Raw genomic sequence first — 23,939 nt, 5'->3', positions numbered from 1 at the left:
CATTACAGAACTTGGCTCTTCTACAAGGGCTTTTCTTAGCTGTAGCCCCTGTGGCTTGATGCAGCATGCTTTTCTGGAGGAACAGATGGTATATTGCGTAGAAAGTTACTGTATTTTTGTATCACTGGTTTGTATTTATTTATGTTGCTCTTCATCTTCCTCTCCGTTTTTAAAGGTGTACGTATAGATATAGGCCAAGTGCAGAACTTGGAATCAGTACTGGGTTTGTCTTGGGTATATTCATCTTTATATTTGTGTAGGAGTGCAGTGATTTTGCACTGATCTCTGAAGTTTTAGGGAACAGATTTTCATCACTTGGATGGAAATTAGTTCAAAATACTGCAAGGGAAAAAAAAGCATTTTCCCCTTAGAAGTAAGAAGACCTTTAAAAGAAAAAGTCAATATTTTCTTAAACAAGCTTTGTACTCACTGAAGTACCGTTTAGTTTTTAAGTCAGTAGATGTATTTTCTGTATCTAATCTTCTTTTTATAATTACCATCATCTGGTCAATTTGACTGAAAATGCTATTCCCATAAGAAAAATATTTATTATAAATATTATTGTTGCCTAGGATCTTGTTGAATTAATGGGATACAGAAGCAGTCAAGTTGATTTGATATTTTTAAGATTTTTTAAGTGTTCTCTTTGTTTCCATGAAAGCAATTTAAATGAGTATTTTAGCAATTGCTTTTAGTTTCTGGAAATTAGGTTACTTATTGTTGAAAACTTCTGAAACATGGGTTTCAGATCTGCTTTGTTTTCATTAGATATTTGAAATAAAATATAAATACTTGGTACCACAGTATAAGGGTTTGCCTTTTCCCCCACTTAGCTTCCAGGACCTAATGTATTTTGCCCAAAGAATCTCCATAAGCCATTGCTTATAAAAGATAGTTACAACCACAGGGTTTTGCTACCACTTTAGCCGAAGCACTTAATATATTAACTTCTAATGTGAATGTATATATAACGATATATTTAGATGTCTACATATTGTTTTGTATCTATACACTCATATGTGCACAAGTGTAAATGTGTATAGACACACCACAAATACAAATACACGCCCACACTTTGTCTCTACGGACACTCACACACTTTTGTACTATATGGGATCATCCCATTTCAAGTTTAATGTTTTCATCCTAAACCAAATCCTTACCATATAATTGGAACATTCCTCTTGGCAATGTAGCATTTTCCGAGTAGCTTCTGAATGGGAGGGAGGCTGCTTGTCCCTACACCTGAAGATCCTCTCGGGTACCTGGCAGGAGAGACTGGTGCTGGTGGCAGTGTCCTGCTGGGGCAGGAGAGCATGGCATGGGGCAGCTGAGTGCAGTAAATGAGCAGACAAAATGGTGGGGAATACTTTGGGAATTTCTAGTTGCTGCCACTGCATTGGTGATTGGATTGTGCCCTTCAGCAAGGGGCAGACTCTCCTGCATTCTGTACTGCTGTATTTAGGCTGAACACCAGGTTACAGTAAAAAAAAGGCCTCCCTGCCCCCACTTCTGTTTTTTTGCCACACGTATTTTGAAGATAAATAATGACCTGCTATCAGGTATTTTGACAGCTTGGACTTTGTCATCTTTGTTTGCCTTGTTTTCTTTTTAAAATTGGTGCAGGATATTTTAATTATCAGCTTATAAGATTGTTTGAGAGAATTCCCTTAGTGATATGACAATTCAACAAAAAAAAAAATTTCAAGATAATGGCTTTTCTACTTGCACTTCTCTTCAAATGGAAGTGAAGGAATTATAAATACTTTGTACATAATTTGAATTTCCAAGTGATACACTATAGTGTCTTTATTAAAAGTGTTGCATGGATGGGTTGTAAAGCGTAAAAGTGTAACTGAGTTTGTGGGAATCAGTAAAGGTGTTAGATACTTCATAAGTAGGCAACTTTAAGAGTTATTTTCCACATGTATTTGTTCCTACCACAACCAGTATCTGTTCTGGAGTGGAAAGGGAAATGTTTTCATCAGCCTAGCCAGGGCACTGTCAGTGAGACCAGGTCACAGTTTGCATCTGTCTCTTTGCTGTAAGTTTCAACCTTTTAATGAATAAAACTCAGTACAACAGATACAGCCCCTTAAAAAATATTAGGTTCATATTTGGATATTGCAGAGATCATATTCCACTTTCTCACCTCAAACCTGGCAGAGATGGCTTAATACTCTTTGTCAACTAATGGGACAGTAAGATGTAATTACATGAAGATTAACTCTCAGGGCATGGGTGGGTGTGTGACTCCCCTGCTGCTCCTTGTTATATTCTGTGTTCTTTAGCAGACACGGTATTGCAAGAGGCAGCCATAGGTGTGTGGCAAAAGCCTGTTGCGATATGGCACAGTGGTGCCTGGTGGTTACACAGTCTGGCCCTGTGCTGCTGCTGTGCCACATGCCAGCTGTCTCAGTATGGTCAGAAGTACAAATTGTTGGTGCATTTCCTTCATTCTTGGACATGGGTCTAAAAATAGTGGGCCAAGTTTGTTCTGAGTGCGGTACCAAGTGGTTGGATTTCAGAAAGTCGAATGGCTTTTGTATGTGGTGTTTAGGATGCTGTGCACAGTGGGAACTTTCTTACAGTACTTTTGAAGGGTCACCCTGTTTTTTCTTCTCTCAGGAAATTGTCACTGCTTCACCCACTGCTCTGTATAATATGGGCTGGATTCTGTTCCAGCAACCACATTTTTAAGGGCGAGATTCTGATCACTTTACTCTGACTGGGCTAATCCAAACTGTCTTCACTGCAGCTTGATGCCTGTGTATTGCAAATCACTGTCAACACCAAAGACTAATTTCTCTGCTTATTTTTTTTATATTGAAAATATTTTTTTACTTTATACTGATTATTAGTGCCAAGTTGACAACCTTCAGGATTAGGTTTTCAAGCTAATGTCAGAACAAGAAGCAGTAGAGGTTTTTTTCATGCTATCTGGTAATGTATCCTAGAGATGAGTTACCTTTCAAAAATTTACCTCTAAAGGAAAGGGTAGAAAACAACCAAGCCAGTTTGTATCTTTGTAATGGATTTCAAAATATATCCAAAATATTTAGTTTAAAAATAGTTAAAATACTATATCTGACCTTATTTTAGTAAAATGATCGGTTTTGGTTAGCTAGTCCTATGAAAGATATAGTATATCCAAGATACAGTCTGGTGACTCCCTGGTTTCAGCTCTATTATGCTGAATTACTAGGGCCAAAAACTGGCTTCAGTACCCAGTGTGGCCACAGGGTGGTTATTGCAGAAATAAGACAAAAATACTTTCTTCAGCTAGTGATGATGGTATGAGAATTCAGAAGAGCATTTTCCAAACTGTTTCAATGAGGTTTGTTAAGTACCTCTATTTGAAAAACAAGTTCTATCAAGTGGAGCACTGCTACCCAATCTGTCACATTCAATGTATGCCGGGACATGCTCATTGTGGAATGACTGCCTTTATCACTGTGTTTTAAGACGTTCAGAGACTATCAAAAATGGGTCTAGAATGTGTCTCATGAGTGAGAGTGTACTGTAAGTCTGTGCATCCCTCTGCCCCAGGAGAGGATCAGCTATAACCAAAGCATTTCCTACAGGTAGTTCAGACTGCACTTTAAAGCTTCCAGTGGTTGGTGGAGACTCTGAAACCTCCTGAAATCCTGACAAGAATCTCATTTGGATTCTTGTCAATGCTTTCCATTTGAAAAGTCTTTCTAATATTTGTCTTAAGACAGTAGTAATGGTGAGTGGGACTGCAGTCTGGATTCCCCCTGTGCTTGCCAGCTATACTGATTTTCTTACATTTAGATGGACAGCCTGGCTGACAATCAGTTACCAAATGTTTGACATCCACATGCCACTATCCAACTCCTGTATCCTCACTGTTTTCCTTAAGGTGGGACCTTACCTGCTTCAGAAAGAGAGAGGCAAATTTGAAAAGAAGCCTCTGTATTCACTCTGCCAGGATGTTGGCCTTATCTGACAAGGGAATCCTGGAGTTTTACCCACTAGTTGTGCCTCTGATGCATTTACAAAACATGTTTTACTTCATGGGATCCAAAGCAATGTAAGGCTTGATTTCCAGATGCTTGCAAAAGTATGCTGCAAAAAAAACAAACAAACCAACTTAGTTCATTTTGATATTTCATTCTACTTCTATATTGCAGTAATATTCTTACACAAGCTGTACAAGAACAACAAGAGCAGCACGGCTCCTGAGCAAATATTGTTTCTAGTCACATACGATACTTTGCAGCTGACTGCTTAGCTGTTTTGCTATGCAAGTGCAGAGAACACTGTTAGCAATAAAGCCACTGCTGGTTTCTCCTCCCAAACCTCCCTCCTTGCGGTGCATTGGAAATGACTGAACTTTGGCCCTCAATCTGCTGACACCCTGAGGGAGCATAAGTGTAATGACGTCTTTGCTTGTTTCAGCTGCACAACAGGAAACGCTCGTGGCCTCCCCTTCTTCCTGCTCTGAGAAAGTGCTGCTGCCTTTTTTTTTTTTTTTTTTTTTTTCTTCTTTTTTTTTTTTTTTTTTTTTTTTTTTTTTCCTCCCTCCCTTCCCCTGCAGTCGAATGGGCTGAGACCTAGTTTCAGGTCTGGGCTTGGCAGCCAGCTGGTGCTTGCACAGGCCCCCACTGCTGCTGCCTCCTCCCCGGGGCAGCCAGTCGCCTCCCTATTGCTCTGCTGGGGTGGTGATGCCAGAAATATGAGCTTTGTAATTTTCTTTTAATTTTTCCTTTTTTTTTAACCTACTGGAGAAGTGACTGGGAAGAGAATACAGTTATGTGGCAATGGCTTGCTCCACGGAGCGTGTCACTGGACACAGCTGAGCTGCAAAGACCAGGATGGTCAGGTGATGATTTGCCTTGGGGGGGACCATATCACCACCTTAATGCAGAGGACACACTGTCAGGTGGGCTTTGAGGGATCCTGGAATATGGTCCCAGTAGTGCTAAATAATGCTGAATATACTGGGCCTGAACAGATTTCTTTGCCTTGCTGCAGTACAGAGGCTGGCTTCTTGCAGAGCATTGACAGGAAGCCTGTTTAACCCTCTCTGGCTGCTGCTTTTACACTTCATTACCAAAAGCGGGATATGAGTAAAAATGGTTATTTGCAAAACACAAGCATATTACTGCTAACTCAGGGAGGAGGATTTTATCTCAGCATAGTCATCCAGAACATTAAAGCAATGCAGTGTTTTTGTGAGTGAAATTGACTGATTCAGTATTCAGCTGTTATTCTTTAATGATTGGGGAGGGGAGTGGGTCACTTTTAAAAAATAAAACACACAACGCACTAGGGAGTTCACATATAGTGGCGTGAGAGGCGGCACTGAGTATTCTAGAGTACAGGATCCTGAATTTGAAAGATTTTATTAACTTTGAATGTAAACAGTACTGCTGCAGTGGCTTATTCATTTGTTTAAAGTTGCATAGGCATATTATTTAAGGAGCAGCTTTTGTCTGCATTCTGTAATAAGCAACTTCTGGATTTACCTCATTAATCTTTCGTACTACCTAGCTGCATAACTGTTGTTTTTAACAAGCTGGAGTTATGTAACATGAGTCATGCCTGGTGAGATGCTTGCTAGCAGGAAAAAGCAAGATAGGCAAAGAAGTAATGGCATGTAACCTTTTGCAGAATAGGATATGACTGGGTTTTGAGATGACACACTGTGTGTTGGTACTCCCAGCTGTACAGAAAAGGTCCAGCTATTCATTAGGAGGTTGTGTCTTGAAACAAAATCTTGGGATGGGAATGTTTAAGAGACAGAAGAGTGAATTTGCTCAAGCATGAGTAGTTCTTGGAGGGTTTTGTATATGTGCACACCAAATTCCCCCCACCTTCTTTTTCCTCTGGGATAATAAATGAGGAATTTCCCTTAAATGGGCCTTATTTCACGCGTAAAAGAAAATATCTTGATGAGCTGTGATTGCCCGTGTAAAGTGTTATATAAATATTTTTCCTTCCTTTTTAAAATATGTCCTTATAGTATCATTAGGCATGTGTGCAACACAACAGTCTTCTGTCTCAAGAGATTTTACAAACAGTTTATAGAAGGAGAGGCAAGTAATTCTATGAATGCATTAGAATAAGAGCAATTGATTTTAAGTTAATTTTTCCTTTAATAATATTTCCTTGACGATTTTCTCTGCTGTTACTTAGGCTTCATCTTCAAAGTCATGCTGAGTTGTTGAGCCTGGCATGACTTCTTGCTTTAGTGGCATGTATACAGATGTTAAATAATAATATCAGGAGATAAAGGTGTGAGAATATAAGGTCTTTAGGTAAGGAGTAGGAATAGTGACTATTTTGGAAAGGAATGGTTTTGTGCTCCTGAGTTCCCTTTCAAACTGTCATGCTCTCATTTTGACAAAATAATTATGTATTTTTCCTTTGTTTTATCTATAAATGAAACATCTGTAAACTGTGGCATAGGTTTATAAACTCCCTTACTTTTGAACTATTGTTATTAACAGCAGATGGCCAGAAATGATTGCTGATATGGATGGTCTCCTGCACTGCCATGCACATGAACACAGTGGCTGATGGTGCCTTGGCACAGATGGCAGCTGAGATGCTACAGTGACAAGCAGCCTCTGTAAGCTGCTGCTGTAGCCAGCACAGTGCTGATAGCCTCAGCCCGGAGACAAAGGGATGAGCAAGCACAGACGGAAATGAGTATTTTCTCACACTGGAGGCCATCCAGGTCATGGCCAAGGGATGTCAAAAAGGCACTACAAGGAAGTGAACCATGTTGCTCTTGGTATGTCCTTATTTTCCAAACAAATGCAGGATTTCTCTTGGACTGTCAGTGCAACATCCTTCAGAAGAAACTTGCTTTTTTATGAAAACTTAAAAAAAAAATCAATCTTCTGGAGAATTTTCATTCATTGTACTGAATTTACTTAGTTTTGTATAGTCACATTACTGTTAGAGAAGCAGAAGCTTAGAGCTGGGAATCTGAACAGTGGCACATGAGGCCACCGAGACTTTGTAGGTAGAGAAAGACATTTTTCTGAACCTGCATGAAGGAAACCAAAATTGGAGTTCATCAAATGCTGTTTCTGTCAACTCCAGTATTTATTACTTTAGACTCTGTAGTGGGTTTTGTCTGACTAATGGTTATGTCCTTTCTGTAACTCCATGATTTACTTGATACAGATGAACATTGTATAAAATTGTTGAAAGTTTTGGTGGTGCATTTTGCTTTTATGGCTGCTTGGGAGGGTTTGAGAGTCCTTTACTTGAATGTACTTTACTTTCCCTTACTCTTTTAGATGAGAAGTCCTTGTGGCTTTGTTGAGAGCCATGACTTGTAAAGCCAGGTGGGTCAGAGGGAGTATCACGCGGTGTTTTGGTAGGATCCATGAGACGAGCATGGCTGCAGGGGGAGTTGTTGTGGATGTCTGCTGCCTTATCTTGTCCTGTGCCTGCTGGCTTTTGCTGGGGGTCAGCCAGGGGTGGGCTGAGGGCTGATGGGGGGGTGAGCTGGCAGGTGAGCTGGGCTGTGCAGGCACAGGACGGTGCCATAGCAGATGAGCACAGCTGGGATCAGTGAGGAGTGAGGGTTGTTCACCATGTGCTGTGGGAGGTGGGGGCTGGCCTTGGTTTTGGTGCAATTTCTGCTGAAATCTGTGAGTGAGCAGAGTAGGGTAAGCATGTGGCTGCTGGATGGAAGAAAATAAATTGCCGCAAGTGGCACTGATGCACGGACAAGGAGGGGGTGTATTTCTATGCATGAGCAGACAGTGGCTTGCTCAGGAGTAAACTTTCACATTCTGGGGTCTTTGAATAGATCTTCAGAGGTTACTACTCCAGGTCATAAGGCTCTGCACAAAGTGATTTCTTGCCCTTCAGGTTGCTGTACATAATTTCATTTTTCTTGCTTTCGTGTATCTTGTTCTTTCAAACCCTTAAGTGTTGTCAGGTTATCAAGTTGTTTTCATGTTTTGGCAAAACTTGAAATAATTACCAACCCAGTTTCACCATTTTTGTTTGTTAAAAAAGGTGAAATTTAATTTACAGTAATTATTTAACCAAATGAGATGCTCAGCATGAAAATGACCAGGTGCAAATTAAGATGGAATAAGTAAAGGAAAAAAATATGCTGTGCATTATGTTTTTCATATTAAGCATTCTCTGTATTTCATTACCAGTCCATCTGCAAGAAGACTTTTCTTAGCAGATTGAAGCATTTAAAAAAAAACTCAAACAAATTTACAGTAAGTCTGATACAAATAAAGAATTAAGATGGGAAAGTTTTAAACAAATCTTCTCATTATTGCAGACTTATTTTCTTTTAACTCTAGTTGTACTGTGTTCCTTAGTATAGTGTCTGGAGCCATGCAAAGGCCGCCCTTTTGTGTTGCTGCAACACAACCTCTGCAGAGCTGCTGTGTGTGTAAAATTGGACCCTAGGTAATACTGAAATTTTTATAATATGGCCTAAGTGGGTGTGTGGTCTTAGCTCCTTGGCACAGTAATGGATTTGAGAGCATTTCCCTGGTTCTTGAGATTGTGCTTGTTGCAGTCCTGCTACAAGGGAGCTCCCTTGTGAACTCCCTCTGAGTTCACAAGAGGTTCAGCTAGTCTCTTGTGAACCTGCCACTGCTTTGGGAGAGACAGATCACAAGCCATGATGGTTTCACTCTGTGGGGCTGAGAAGCAAAACCTTTTGTTCAGTTTTACCCAAGGCTGGCCATGGGATTGTGTTGATTGCACCATCAGTCTCACCAAGGTGAATTCAACACCTGAGTGGTGTTGCCATGGTGCATGTTTCTTTGGAAGCACCAATACAACACCCTTCTCTATTGTAGAGAACAGGCTTCACCCTGCAAAAATATGTGTGCTATCTTTCTGTACCTTGGCAGGCCCTGGTTTTGAACCTTCCCAAACTTTGGAGATGTTTGTTGCAAGGTTTACTTCAAGAATTGAGCTGTTCTTTTGAGTGCATCATGCAAGATTTGGTTTATCTGCATGGAGCATGCTTCCTTGTGCAGTTGCTTTCCACAGTGCAGTGCTTGTAGATTAAAATCCTTTTTGTTGTGCTTGTGCCAGTTCAGTTCCTCCTGCACCAAGTCCGTTTTCATGGCATACTGCATGCAGTAAGGTGCCTCGTTGCAATAGTGAAAAATAATTTTTTTTGTTTCTGCTGACATGTCATTCGCATAGAAAACTAGAATAACACTCACTGCTTCAATGTATACTTTATTCCACCTGAAGAACTGCTTTAAATGCATGTGTTTGCACTTGGAATTTGAATGCTTTGCATCAAAACTAGAAATGGCAACATCATATGCATGGAGTAGACCTTTGAGTTTATGGTGGTGGCATGCTTTACTGTCTGTGACGTGTGATCACACAAGCTCAGCAGTACACAGCTGACTTGATGTATTTACTGTAATTCTCTACCCAAGGAAGTATGGTCTAGTGACTAGCAGGCTGGGTGGGGACTCAGTAGCCACAGCTTCAGTTCCTGGTTCTGTTACACAGTTCATGAGTTTGGGGCAAGATTCACACCACCTAACACTGGTTTTCATGTGAGTTATATTCATAAATATGAGGCACAGCAGTATCACTGTAGTGCAGTGTTCTCTTCAGGTCAGTTCCACTTCCTTATCTTACAGAGATGTCCTGTAGACAGGTGCTGTGTTCTGCCATTCATCCATAGGGAGCCAGTAGGGGTTTTGTGCTAAAACTGATTGTGGGGTTCGAACCTTATTTTTTTGTTGCTGTTTGTGTCTGTTTTTAAGGGACTGTTCTCAGAGTGACCAATAGTTGTGCCATTTACTATGGGCGCCTCTGCTCAAAATATTTATGGTATTAAACATAGAAGTAATTGCAAAAGTCAGGCTACATGTGGCTTTGGAGTCCAGTTCTATCTCCTTTACTTAAGAGGAAAAATAGCCTAACTAAGGTGCAGTCAGCAGTCAAGGCATGAGAGAAATTCAGCACAAATATCTGCCAGATCAATCTGGTGCTTCATTAGCAAAGCCCCTAAGAGAAACTTAAATTTCAGGCAGATTCCAAAGTTGCAGTGAAATCACTGGGTCCTACACATTCTCCTGAAGTCAAGTATATGGTTATATACTTTGTAAATAGGAATGACTTATTGAGCTGGAGCCAGTGAAGGGAATTTTGGGACTCCTGCTGTTCTGCTTACATTATTTCGCAGGAGAATTTAAGGGTGTAGAATGACACCAACTGGATTCACATAACAATCTGCTCCTGTTCCTGTGAACTCCAAATTATTTTCTTTCTCACATGCAAAGTTGTATTGAGAGCTGCATTTAAAAACCCATCTGTTGTCCATATTATATCAATATGAAGAAAAATTTTAGACTTCTAAAATATTCTGGTTATGTGTTCCATCCTGCTGTCATTTGTCTTTCAACTACAAGCCATTTCTTGTAGTTGTACTTACTTGTAGCTACTCAAATCTTTTTCCTCACACCAACAGATGAAACTCTGAATTACTAAACTGCAGAGTTGGAATCAGGATGCTACAAACTGGTAGTGGAAAGAAATGACCACTTTCAGAATATGATGCTTTTGATAGCCTAAAATAAATAAATCAGTATAATATTTGTTTTCTTATCAAGTATGGGAATGACTAATAAATTACTTCAAAAGGTATTTCATAATATTTTTCATTATACAGTATATTTGAAGTATCGTCAACATTTAGATGTGTTTTTATATAATTAATGACACAAATATGTGCAATAAAATACAGCCTTTTAATTTTATTTTATTTTTTTTTTTTTTTTAGTTTTTACAACAAAGTAAGATTATCATTTCAGTGCTACTGGTTACAATTTTATAATTCACCTGCTTCTGACCTGACTTTACTGTATTGCAGTGGCAGTAGCATGAATGTAATTATTAGGAGGCACTGCTTTGAGCGAGGACAGCAGTGAAGTTCATCGGTGGTGTTTATTTTGGTTTTGATGTTACATTTTGCTGAAACAGCCAATTGTGATAGTATTCTATTATTTCAGGTTTGGAATTTTGTCTTTGCAACTGTAATGTGTACTCAGGGGTATGTGTATTGTATGTGTATTTTCTTCTGCAACAGCTACCAGGCTTTCCTCTCACCATTTTAAAGCAGTATCATCTCACTGAGGGCTTCAGGATTGTTGAAATGCTGCACTGTGTCCTCCCTGGAAAACTCCAAGGCAGATACTTGGGCTCTGGGAACTTTGTAGGCTTTTCCCAGTGGGATACCGACCACAGATACAAACTGTCTATCTCATGCGGTTGGGTAGCTGGGCCAGTGTACTCCAGTGGGTGAAGTTGCTTCCTTTCCCACTTTTATGTAGCCGTATGGGTGCACCTGTAGTTGTGAACTTCAGCTTTTGACACCATTTTGCATCTCAGTACATCTGTGTTATCTGCAAGTTCTGCGCTGTCTGACTCAACATGGAAGATTTTTCCCTTAACATGAATGCTTACCTTCTCTCTCCTGTCTAAGCATAAGGTGGAATTGGAAGGACCTTCTGGCAATTGAGCAATTTTGAGACTGCTGCCTCTTTGTTGAATGTCTTTAGAGGAAATTATTAAGAGTAGACATATACACACAGGCACAACATCACACACGGTTTGTGATTGCAGGGGTTTTTTTTACATAGGAAACAAGGTTACAAAAGAGATGTTGGGAGGAAGGTTGAATTAATTTCTCTGAAAATACTTTCTGAATAGGAAGCTATGTGAAAATGGTAAAATATTAGAATTGTGTGATGTGATTTTTTTATTACCATGACTTTTATTGTCTACGCAGTAATATCTAAAGTCTTCTATGAAGATGTAGGCTTTCTTGTCTTTACATTTTCAAATGCACTGAATTTACAGCATAAATACCTGACAGATGAGGAGAGGAAAGAAATGTTATCACAGGGATCAAAGATGGAGGCAGACTGTGAGATGCCCTCTCTGGTCAGATAAGAAATCACCAGCGGCTAAGAACTCAGTCTGTTTCCCAAGTCCTACATCACTTAGCATCACAGAGGTAAATCTGTGTGCTTTGTGCACTGTGTTAAACCATATTAAACTTTCAGCAACCCTTTTTCCCCTGAAGCTTTTGACATATTTAGTTTATTACATGTATCTTTGCGTTGCAATTCAGTCCTAAACTTGTTTTATTCTTAAGTTTAAAGGTCCCATCTGACATAACGCACATTGATTTCGTGGATGATTTATGGAATAATGTCAGATGCCACTATTTAAAAAAATGTAACTGCCTTGCAAAAGTGAATGTCTTGTTTTCTTTGTTTAGTAACATATTCAAAACACTTGAAAGGAAGTTTTGGAATAGGGAGATTTCTACCCTGGGGGAGTAGTATCCTGTGCTTTCGTTAGGTCATGTCAGGCCATTGTTTTGCTTTTCTTATCATAAAGATCTTGTGTCTTTATTTGTGCTCAGCCATGGACTTGAGTTTCCTGGAAGAGAGTGAAATAATTAAGAAATAATGCTACAAAATCATATGTTCTCTGTAGCTGTGTTTGTTTAGTTGAAGTTCGGATCTGTAGCTATGTAGGTGTGTAGATACTTCCCAGTAATAAGTAGTATCTTGTATCTGTGGTGCTCTTTGTAGCTGAAAAGAAATAGGATTCTTCCATATGAAAAAAAAACATAAAGAAATTCAGAGTCACCTGTCAAAATGGCTAGTAAAACTGGGTCTTTTGACTGGTAAAACTGGGGTTTTCACCCATGACTGCCAGCTGAGACTCTTAGTGGCTTTTTCTCTGCTGGTGGATGACGCAGTGGCAGGGTATGGGAAAGGGCGTGTTTAATTTATTGCTGTAAATGCAGGCACTGGGGAGGATGGCTGGGTACACAGGGTGGTTTATCAGTAGAAGTCATTAAAGTGGGGTGATTAATGTGATGCCAGAGAAGGGCATGCAGTGTGTTGTGCTTGCACTTAAAATCTGTGAGCTGCCACACAAGGTCACGCAGCCTAAATACAGTCCTGGTGAGAGGAGTCGTGGGAGGAGGAAGGGCACTGCCAGCCTAAATTAAGATCTCATATTGCTGTGCCCTTTTGTCAGGGGATGGAAGAACACCTCCTAAATGACTTGCTAATGGGATGGATGAAGCTTGCTTGGTAAATCTGTCTTGCTTGGTAAATCTGGCTTGGTTCTGGTGTGACAGAGCTGAGATACTAGTATAAGTGATGTGAGCAGTAGCTTTCCTGGTCATACCCTGGGTTACATGTGCCTGCTTTGACAATAAGCAGAATTTCTAGCACTGACAGTGAGATGCCTTTCTCTAGAACTAAATTTACCAATATGAGGAGGCATGAGAAGGCAAGGCTTGTTACGTCCCATATTCATAGGACTTTTCCTTTGAAATGTGTTGTTCCATTTCCTCCATGTGTTCCTTGGGGAATCAATTTGGATTTAGTATGTATTTTACAATTGATTCTTCATTTGTCACTATGTGCTGCTAGATTTTTGCCATAGTTTGTGTTTACTTTTATTTGCTGTCAAACATCACCACTCTGCTTGCAGGCTGCACTGTGATGTGCAGGTTCTAGTACACGTAGAGAAGTCCTGGTAGCAGGGGTGCTGTGAGTAACCCCATGAAACACACAGCAGCAGCCAACTGATAGTCAGCCTGCCCGTTTAGTGCAGAAACTGCCCCCTGCACAGACCTCGTTCTTCCAACAGGGACCAACATGCTCGTTAATAAACAAACAAACAAAAATTTCACCTAGGGTATCATAGTCTTTCCTGGGAGAAGCTCTGACAGAGAAACTGGAGGAGAAGCTCCTGGCAGAGCTTATACACTGAGGTTCTCTTGTTTATGTAAGTGGCAACAGCAGAAGGAGGATGAAGATGCACAGCCATATGAATAAATGTGCAGAATCTGAAACTTGCACTTCTGGCTTGTCTATCACATACCATCCTTTTATAGTGTGAGATGAAATGTCCAGCACCAAGTTTCAGCTGCCCTCAGCAGATATGCCATTACCTTCTGTCTCAGTGCATGGCTATAATCTCATCCTGAAAAATAAGATTTTACCTTCCACTTACCCTTCTGGAGACAGCTTGTCAGAGCAACATGGTACTGCAAACTTATCCTGCTTAATGTCAGCTAATTAAATTCATTTTTGAATATAGTACTAAGCCAATTTAATTCTGTCTTTCAGAGCCTGCAGAGACAGTTGTGACTTTCAGATGGGTTTCTGTCTCTGATTAGTGATCAAATCTCTTTGTGCTTTTCTAGACTGACTCTGTCTGTCTTTTTCTGCGTGTCTCACCAGTACTTGGGATGTTATATCTCAGTAGGATATGGGGTGGAATGGGTTGTTTTTCCCTGTGCTTTCATATCTGCAGCATCTTCTGTCTCATTTGTCAGCATTCTCTGTTTAAAGACTTTTGATCTCTGAAATGAGTTTCATTACTGTGGCTGGAATAGAAATAGAAATTACTGTGAAATTCTCCTGGTGTTAGGTCTTGATTTTAGAGATTGTTTTTCAAAAGTGTTGATCTTTGGAGAGATGGGCATTGGAGTGACCTTCTAACTCTGAGCTCATATACCCGCCTCTGGATGATCATTCACATCACAGTCCAAGTCACAGTCCAAGTGCAATAGCCTCCAGTAATGTTTACTGTCTGTCACTCTCAATATATTTTGATCACAAACATTCATGAAAATAAGGGGCAGAATTAAAAAAAAAAAGATTAATCTAAAAGGGAGAAAGGTCAAAGTCATAGAGTGACAAAGTGATAAAGAATAATGTGCCTGATTAATTAAGTAGTGCTGGTAGAATATATCATGTCTGGGACAGTCTAACAAGTATTTCGTAATTTTAGAGGGTTTCTCTACAGGTTATCAAAGAAAGTCAAAGAAAAAGTAAGTTGTCTGGAGATCTCCATGCTTCATTTTCTGTACGCCCCTCATTCCTTTTATGCAGCTTGGTGCCAGGGACTGCTTCCAATTTCCCGTTTCTGAATTCCCCAATGCTTTTGGGCAGCAGATTGCTGTGCATCACTGTGGAACCCCCTACTGCAGTTTACTCCCTGCCTGCAGCTGCATCTTCTTTCTCTCATTCTCTTCCTGCTTGCCCTCCCACTTGTTGATGTGACCTATTTGTGTTCGCACAGATGTTACAAAGGCAGAACTGAATAGTCACTATCAGCAGTGTAATTCCCTGTTACTGAGAAACTACTGCTCCTGTTTTCCTCCCAGAGTGCAGCTGCAGTGTGTGTGGAGATGTGGATTAGGGAAAAGCCTGTGTCATTGTCAAGCACTGTGCCTCTTCTGTATGGAGAAGAGGGCTTCAGTCTGCATGGATGTCAGTCTGATACATTTTACTGTCACTTCATCCTTTCATCCATCCATCCATCCATACATCCATCCATCCATCCATCCATCCAATTTTGTGTTGCATAGTAAAGCATACAAGTGCAGTTTGTGTCTGTAATGCAGCTTCTGATGGCAGAGAGAGCAAAATACCAACTTTCTCACCTTTACTGAAATTATGCTGAAGTTGTAAAACAGAAAACAGGTGCCAGGAAAGTAATACTTGAGCCTTAGATTTATTGAGAGGAAAGGACAGAAAATGTTTTTTCAGATCATTGATTACATATTTTTATTTAACTTTAAACTCTATTTTTCTCAAAGGTTAATACGTGGTATATTTTTTGAAATTAGAAGCTATCATTTTTAATGAAATTAATAATAAAATAAATTCTATGTATCTGGAGAGTTTCTGAGGCTTGATACCCCTCCTGACCTGGATTTAGCAAAGAGTTCGATGGTTGTATATAATCAATCTAAGCATTTGGTTTACCTGCGTTGTTTATTTCTTAAGTCCTCATTCATTCTTCAAATTAGCATGGGGAGAAAGAATTGCTAAAAACTTGGTACGTCATAGAGCACAACAATAGTTTTATAGGGACTTTCTAAATACCTGTGGTTGTTAGGCCTCTGTAGCTCTGTTGGTGTAACTTTGCTGTGTGCATTGATATAAATATTTATATAAATAAATATATACATATAAATATATAAATAAAAAAGATTGCGTATTTGCGTCTTCAGTGATGTACTTTGTTGTAAGAAAGGAGTAACTTTGGGGCAAGGGAGTAACTTATCTATAGCTTAGTATGCATAAGTGCAGTTTTAGGATAGTCTTAAGACATGTAGACTCAGATTTAAGAAGTGATGGCACATAGGTGGAATTAAGTTGGAAACAAAAAATTAATTTCAGCTTCCATTAATTTTTCTAACTGTGCCTAGTATTGTATTTCCTTAAAACATTGATTGTGAAAATGAAGGTTTTAATTGATAGCACTAGAGATTATCACTGTCTAGCTATAGAAAATAAACAGTTTGGATAAGAACTGTATTCATTTTCTTACCAGTCTCTCATTCTGTAGAGACTATATTGATTTGTATGTTTAGTTCCCAGCCTTTCTCCCACTGAGGGTCCCCAATGGATTTCTGTCAACATTATTTCCGTAATTGCTAGAACCATGTACTTAAATACCTTCCATATAATTTCCATTTTCATTTCATTTCACAGTGGATTCCATGCTTCTGCTTCACCTAGAAACACTTTGCTTTTGCCTTTAAGAAGCTTTTCTAGGGCTTGCAATTTTTAGGTGAATTTTTGGGACTTTGGTGCTTGTTTCTCACCACAGGTAAGGAATTAGGAGGCCTCTGACAGAAAGATATTTGTAAAAGATCTTGAAAGTTGTCAGGGTCATGAGTAATTACATCATTTCTTAGCTGTTGCTCGTTAGTGCCTCTGGCTCCACTGGAAGTGGTTTGTTTTAAGCAGTTTTGGCTTTCTTCTACACAGTCTCTGAGATCCCTCCCAACTTGACTATGAGCAGAGAGACAGCAGGCTCTGAAATGAGGCATAACTGGTGGCCTTGAAAATCTGGAATTGGCTAAGCAAGAGGATAAAGACTCAGTGAAGAAATCTGAGCAAAAGGGAATCAAATGGAGAATTACAAACTGATTTCCTACGGACACTAGAGAGCAGGAAGCCAAAGGTAGCTGGTGACAGCTATCAACTTGAGTTAGGTTTGAACTGATTCACTAGAGATGATAGACTGCATTTCACTTCACACTTCCATGTGTGCTGTATATTTCTGTTCATGATGTAGCTATCTGGTGATCATTCTTTTCAATTCATATGGTGATTTAGAACTTTAAAACGAAAGTATTCGTGAGAGTTTTCATTTTCTAACACTACTGTTAACAGACATAAAGAAAAAGAAAGAAAAATGTTTTAAATTATTCATCTGAAAAGTCCTGGTCGTTTGCAAGGTAAATGATCAGGTGCAGTCATTAGGGACAGATTATTAAGTGACTCCAAATTCATCTGCAAGCAGAAGAATGTGTTGCATGTCTTACTATGTTTTTCTGTTGAAAGCAGTTGGCCGTCTATCCTTCTGTGGGGGGTATATAATGAATGATTTCTCTGGGAAGGAGGATTATTTTTAAGGCTTCAACAGGTTGAGAAATTTTGCTTTTGTAGGTAATTTTTGGGAGAATTATTGGGAAAGAAAATTTCAGTAGTTCCATAGAACAGATCTATCTGAGACTCAGATAGATCTCTGCACCATCTGCCAGCCAGCGCTGCCTCAGGGCAGTCACTGCTCCTCTGTTTCCTCTCTGCTGCTGGGTCCCATGCTGTGGCTCAGCAGCTCACCTCAGCATATGGAATTTAAGTGTGCCCGCAAATAGATGCACTACTCTGTGTTAATACTGTTTCAGAGAAGGCAAACTTTAGGTATTGCATTGTAGCATCATACCCATGGGCAGCATACTGCCCTTCACCTATAATTTTTTGTTGTTGTTTTGGACCCATGTTCTTTGCAACTTAGTCTTTACATGGTTTTACACTTGTTATTGGACACCAAGTGCAGAATATAGGAGACACTGACTTGCTTAGGTGGCAGCAAATGAAGGTGTACATGATACTAGCGAACTGTGAGATGTGGAGGCTGCTCACTGAAGTGTAATAAAGGCAAGAGCCAAGCCACTTTGGAGGCATGAAGAGTCAAAGAAGCATTAGAGTACTTGAAAAAATATAAATTATGCCTAGAATCTGAATTCTTGAAAATTCTTTGTTATTTACCAGGCTTTCTTCTTGAAAACCACTTACTCTAGGATGAGATGCAGCTTGTAGAGCCTGAAATATGCTCTGGAACAATTTGGCTACAGCAGGGCACTTTTGCTTGCCATTGTGAATGGCAAAATGTTTTCTGTGAGCCTGGAAAAAGCACAGACCCTGTGAATGCACAGGATGAATGTGTGAAATGCATGAATGTATTGGCAGAGCTTGCTGTAAACCTTTGAATATGAGGAACTTAGTGTCTGGATTTGTTATATTTTCAGGTGGGACCCTCTTCTGACATGTGATCTACCGAGAGCTACTTTGAGTCCTACGATGACAATGTTATCACTGCCACATCTCTGGGAACCAGTTATTCACAGGTACACGGTATGTGAAAGTCTGCAGCTTACATTAACCATTGCTTGTTGGAGCAGCACAGAAACAATAACAAGAAGGTGCTAAAAGTCATTGAAGTAAATGTTAAGCCACATGTACAAACAGTTACATGGAGCTGTTCCAGCAGATGTTTATCTGCTAGGCCTGGCCTGTATGTAGAATAGTGAACCGTGTTAACTTGAACATGTATTTATTCACAGATGTTGGTAGAAGCATTCTACCGGTGTTTCATTTGGACAAGATTATACTGGTACAGTGATGATATGTAGATATACAGATGATTATTCTCTCTGTCTAGAAGGAGGGAGTGGTAGCAATAGCATGAAGGGTTCTGGACTTTAACTATATTGTTCTGTACTTTTAACTGCATTGCTGCACTACTTTTTTTGCATTTAGGAAAGGTCTTTAATTGTTTTCTTCCTTCATTCCAATTTCAATTTCTGGTCAGTCTAAATTAGATTAATTTCACACACCAGTGAGTTCCTAAAGAAGTGTAAATTAACTCCATTTTACCAAACTCAACCAGATGATGGCAGTTATTCCCTTGATGTTCATCTTTACATCACCCACCATCTTTGACCAAGATTTCAATAGGAAGTAAATTCATATTTGAGTGTGTTTTCCTCACCCTGTATAAGGAAATGGAGACTGAGATCCACATCTGGTGAAGGGAGGCTATTCAGTTTATGGCCTAAAAGGTGAAAAATCTAAGGTCACTGACAGCTGACATGCTTTTCTTTTCTATATTTTTAACACACATTCAGGCTCTGTAAGACTGTGGCAAAATGGTTTTATGAGAGTGATTAAATTGTTGGTTTAGGTTCTAAAGCAGTTCAGAGCACGCAATGTAGCTTTTAGCATGGAACATCTTCATCTGACTTATGGCTCCAGTGCAACTTCCATCAAAACTGGCTGAAAAAATTTCTTCATGCTGATGGGAGTGGAAGAGCACTGTATTTAACACCTTCTGTTAAAGTAATATTCCCTGCTTGGATTTTTTTAAAAATTTCTTAGCCATTTCTTAGAGATTAAGTATTAAAGATACAAATGTAAAACAGAATTACAAGGAAATGGGTAGACTAAATAATGAGACGAGAACTCAATTATTAAAATGCTTGTTATATGTGATTAAGGAGAGATGACTGTTTGCTCTGAAAGTATATATCTGGGTTTAATGCACTGTATTTTATGTGTAATTTTGAAGACACTGTCAGAAATACGTATGATCTACTGCTACAGCAGTGATGTGAGAGAGGGAAAGCAAGACAGAAGTCTTATGGGGAGCAAGAAGAGAAAGATTGTTCTTCATTGATCAGTGCAGGGTGTTTTGGGAAAGCAGTTTACAACTTGGGTAGCCTGTGTGTTGGTTGGTGAAGGTTTCCACATCTGGCTGGTCAGTTCAAAGAGAAGCTCTCTGAAGTGACATTGACCACTGAAGTGAGAGGGCATTGCACCTGCTTCTGCTCGCAGGGCTTCTAGTATGCCTTTTTAGCCACTCTCAGCAGCCTCTCCAAACACTGTTAACATGACCCTTTGCAGACTGTATTTGTTCAGATGTCTCTTCTGTTGTCCATACCCAAGCACCTTTTCAGGAAGGATACAGGAGTAAGAATTTCTGTTGCTCATGTTTCTTGTGAGTTGGTTCATTTTCAAACATTCAGAATAATTTGTTGGTATGTGTTTTTGTAAATAAGTTGTTTTGGTGTGTGCGTAAGCATTGGTAATGGAAAACTGGTTTGAAGAAGGTGAGTTTCTTGTCCTGCAGGGGCAGAGGTCTGGAAAGGACCCAGCAGACCATCTGGTCTGCTTTCCTGCCATCACAGGTATCTCATAATGAAAAGCATGAATGCTCTTGGTTGACATTTTCACTTTTCTGTGGAATGTGATTTTTGGGGACCTCTCAGAGTGCCAAGGGCAGGTGGTGGGGAGAGGCATCTGTCAGAGTGGTGACTGCTTGCAGATCTCCATGTTCCCCAGCACAAAGAGCGAGCAGCCATCTCACAGCTGTGCTTTTAATGAGCTGTAGGGCAAGGGAGACTGTGTCTCACACCTCGTGAAGATTCTGATACGCTGCAATAACCTTCATGGATTTGCCATCTACACACATCAAAATGAAATCGGTGAACACAGGAGTCAGAAGGAAGTGAAGGTTTTAATGCTTATTTTTCCTTTTGGGTGTTATTTTGGTTCTCCTCTTTTGCTGGTTCTCATATAGCATTGCAAACATTTCAGGAAGCTAATCTGCAGAAAGCACAGCTCATAAAAGATTGACCTGCCAGAGGACGAAGCTCTGCTTATTACAGAAAAGCTTCTGAGACAGTGACAGCTGAAAAGATTACACACTTCCCCAGGAAATTAAATTTGATGTAATATAGTGAAAGAATGACAAAATGGAAAGGGTATATATAACATATTTGTGATTATTAAGCAATAGAAAAATGAAAACTTGAGATCCAATAAAGTGCATGTAATTTAGATATGGATAGAAAATTCCCAATATTTTTTTAAACTTTGGCCTTCCACTTTGATTTGCCTTTTCTCAGTGTTCTTATTTCAATGTGGAAAATCATTTACTTCTTAAAATCATAGAATAGCTTCAGTTGGAAAGGGCTTTTAAAGACCATCTAGTTCCAACAACCCTGCCATAGACAGGGACACTTTCCACTAGACCAGGTTGCTCAGAGCACCATCCAGCCTGGCCTGGAACACTTCAAGGGATGGGATACCCGCATCTGCTTTGAGCAACTAGTTCCAATGTCTTGTAAAATTATGTTAACTTTTAGGCACATTAGATTATAAAACATTTAAATCAAGTTTCAGGGCAGTCCTATGGTATGCAGGTCAATTACATTCTTCAGCAGAAGGTGCCTATGTGACACCAGACTGGGAGAGGCAAGAGCTTCCTTCTTTGCTTTGTCCTTTTCCCTTGCCAAAAGCAGGGGAAGCTTTTCTTCCCTCATGCTTGTTGCTGAGGTGTGGCATGGTGCTCCATGGTCTGTGGAAGTCCTAGGTCTGTTCCAGCTGCTACCTGCAGAGTGGCAGGTACCAGGGGGGCCCACTGGGGCTGTTCAGGTGACATACATGATTGGTACTGAGGCACACCAAGGCACAGGGCAGGTGATGTATCTCCTTTTCCTCTCTTCCTAGGGGTCAGTGTAGGTGCCACAGTGAACCTGACTCTCTTCTGGCCAGGCTCTTCACAGCAACACATAGGTTTTCTTTCAGAGGGGTTGGTAATATCCTTAATAATTTTACACCTTAATAATTTTTCCTTTAAGATCTGATTACCTGCAGTTGGAAAGAATAACCAGGACTCTGGCAGGTTTAACTTTATTAACCATCATAAATCCTTTCCTTTTTGACTCTAATCAGTCTCTGGAGTCCTTTTAATTCTCTTGACATTGCTCTGGCCTTTCATCACAGCTCAATATACATTTTCCTGTAACTAGAAAAGTGATGGTGAGAGCCTTCTGTAAACTCATGGTAATGGACACAGCGATGGGGACATGTGACTGTCAGATGTGTGCTGACGATGGAAGGAGGAGAGGGAGCTTATGCTGCCAGCACAGCTCTGCCTCTGTGGAGGGCAGAAGGGGGTACCCAGAAACACAGGCACTCACAGCGTCTCGTGTGCACCCGCTAGCACCTGGGGACAGGGAATCAGCTGCCTTGCTCTGGCCTGGACAGAGACACAGAGACAGCAATGCTTTTGTGCCTTATTTTGGCAAGTGGGCGCCAGAAGCCAGCCCTGCCTCAGAAAGCCCCTCTGTGAGCAGCCCCCAGCCCATTCCCTGGGGCAGCGAGTGGCCGGAGCCTGCCAGCAGCCAGAAATGGGGGAGCCGGGGCGGCACAGGGACCGGTCAGACTGCACGGGTGGAGGTGCTGGGTGAATGGGGCTTTTCTGAGCTGGGGACAATGCTAAAAGGAAGGAGTGTTACCAGGTGGTCGAGGGGCAGGCACCAAAGCAACAAATGCTGCCTTCATAAAGTCGCTACCTGGGTTATTGCCTCTCTGTCTTGCCTGCGCACAAAATCCTGTGGAAGCCAAGAGGGGAATTCCCCTGTCGGTAGTCTGTCTGTCTCTCTGCTGTCCAGGAATTCATGGGAAGGAGAAGGCATCCCAAGAATCTGCCCCAGTGTGCAAGGACAGTAAATTCCCTCTTGTTTTTCCATATACACAAGTCAGCAAGTTTCTTCAGCAAATGCTGTAATTTTAAGCTTAATACTATGCAAATATTTAACTTGGGACAAAAAAAGCCTCAAGCTGGCTTCAGACCATGGACTGGCTTCCAGTTGTTTCTGCAGGTACAGATCCAATGTTTATATACATGAATGGCTATTTGTTTATTTGTTTATTTATTTACTATGGTAATTTTTTTTATAATGAACTTGGATATTTTTGTACTCTGCTTTTGCTTTGAACATAAAAATCTATGTAATTTCAATTTGTGTACAGGCATTTTCAGAAGCTTTGGCTGAGATCTGGTGAAGATAATCACTGTAGGCTGAAACTTTAGGATGACACAGAATTGTACTGACTTTATTTTTTCTCTAACTGAAGTGCCCAAAGCTGTGCTCACCACTGATATCCCACCAGCCTAGGTTATTAAAGAAAGGTGTTGAAAGATTTGGTCCCCACTGCAGGATCTTTATAGTGTAATTTGTTTACTCAGACAAATGTGTACAAAAGAATATTCAGGAGCATCAAGAACATTAGCAGCACATAGGTTTATTAGGCTTAAAAAGTCTGCTTAAATGCCACCTTGAAAGCTAATACTTTTCTGTAAACTTTTCTGTATCCATGCATATTTCATACATTTATGGTTTCTGCAGCCCTTGTCTCGGCTGCTGCAGGCCAGATAGCAGACTGCTATTAAAGAGGGAAAGACCATAGTCTTGTGGCCCTTCTATAATGTGCTCAGCGTGTGAGCTATTGAGTTCATGAAGACGAGAATAGCTATGTCAAATGTGCTTCATTTGCATGTGGCAAGATAGAAAAAGCCAACTCTGTGTGAAGACGGGCAGGCAAGAAAGACATTGAATGCCTTAAATACTAAGGGAGTTAATGCTATGCAGTGATTTTGCTTCTGTTATAGGAAGTGTAAGAACAGTATGCTTCCAAAGCATAAATACGGCATAAGTACATCGCCATCCAAACTGCAAAGGTTTCAGTTCCATGGCAACACGGAGGGCCCAACTGTGCTGAAGGTGGATGTATTAATGCATTCAGAGTGACGGGTTGGGACTGAGCTGGGCAAAAATAAAATGCACCTAAATTTTTCCCATTAACTTATTTATATATAAATAAAAGCCTTTGTTCTTAGAAAATCAAAGTGACACGAATATACCTGCTCCCCCCCCGCCCCAATTCTCTGTGATTCTTCTTTACATACATTTTTCTCAGGCAAAAAGCAAATGAAGAAGCTGGGTTTATTCAGGGTTTTTTATAAGCCTTTAAGTGCAGCAGCAC

General features: G+C 40.2%; 1 protein-coding gene across 11 annotated transcripts in view; it reads left to right on the top strand.

Annotated features, from left to right (window-relative positions):
* HIVEP2 (HIVEP zinc finger 2) overlaps positions 1–23,939 on the top strand; it is a 136,417-nt gene that overhangs the window by 13,340 nt on the left and 99,138 nt on the right. For 9 of the 11 annotated variants that reach the window (XM_021553154.2, XM_021553141.2, XM_021553150.2 and 6 more), the window contains one exon: positions 18,356–18,461. The gene's annotated coding sequence lies outside the window, so the exon portion shown is untranslated. Of the gene's footprint in view, positions 1–18,355; positions 18,462–19,154; positions 21,700–23,939 lie in introns of those variants that run through there. The other 2 variants (XM_021553152.2, XM_077782148.1) reach the window with 2 other exon arrangements.

This window comes from Lonchura striata, chromosome 3 (assembly GCF_046129695.1).
Source record: "Lonchura striata isolate bLonStr1 chromosome 3, bLonStr1.mat, whole genome shotgun sequence".
NCBI classification, from domain to species: domain Eukaryota; kingdom Metazoa; phylum Chordata; class Aves; order Passeriformes; family Estrildidae; genus Lonchura; species Lonchura striata.
This window is presented reverse-complemented; position numbering and strand designations above follow the sequence as displayed.